The sequence below is a fragment of the Penaeus monodon genome, chromosome 30, assembly GCF_015228065.2.
Source record: "Penaeus monodon isolate SGIC_2016 chromosome 30, NSTDA_Pmon_1, whole genome shotgun sequence".
Taxonomy (NCBI): Eukaryota; Metazoa; Arthropoda; class Malacostraca; order Decapoda; family Penaeidae; genus Penaeus; species Penaeus monodon.
Window position 1 is genome coordinate 24,236,721 of NC_051415.1, and position 459 is coordinate 24,237,179.

A 459-nucleotide genomic window follows, 5' to 3' on the forward strand; every position below is an offset into this window, starting at 1 on the left:
ATTCATATTTGTATGAATGATTTATCAATTGCCAGTTCGGTAAATAAATTACGATTATGAAATAAGCCAGAAAAAGTCCAAATCTCTCTGGACCCGAGCGCGTTTCACGAGAAGGAAGGTACACATCAAAAGCACGACCAATACGGCTTATTGTATCCCCTACATTGACAATTCCTCTCCTTTTTTCCCAACAACGGCAGAATTAATCATCCTGTATCAGTCACTAACTGATTCCCCAGCTGACTTAATTAGCAACATCTCACTGATTGAGTAAAATATGTGAAGTGATGACACAGCTTAGGGGGGTGATTATCCTAACGTGATTATAGCTGTGTCAGATTACTGTTAATATTAACGTTTGACAGGAAAACCTTGTCTCTTGATGCTGTTGTAACTCCTCGTGTTTGTTTATTTGTGTGAGTTATCTGATTACCGAGGAGGTGTGTTTGTTCGAGTGAA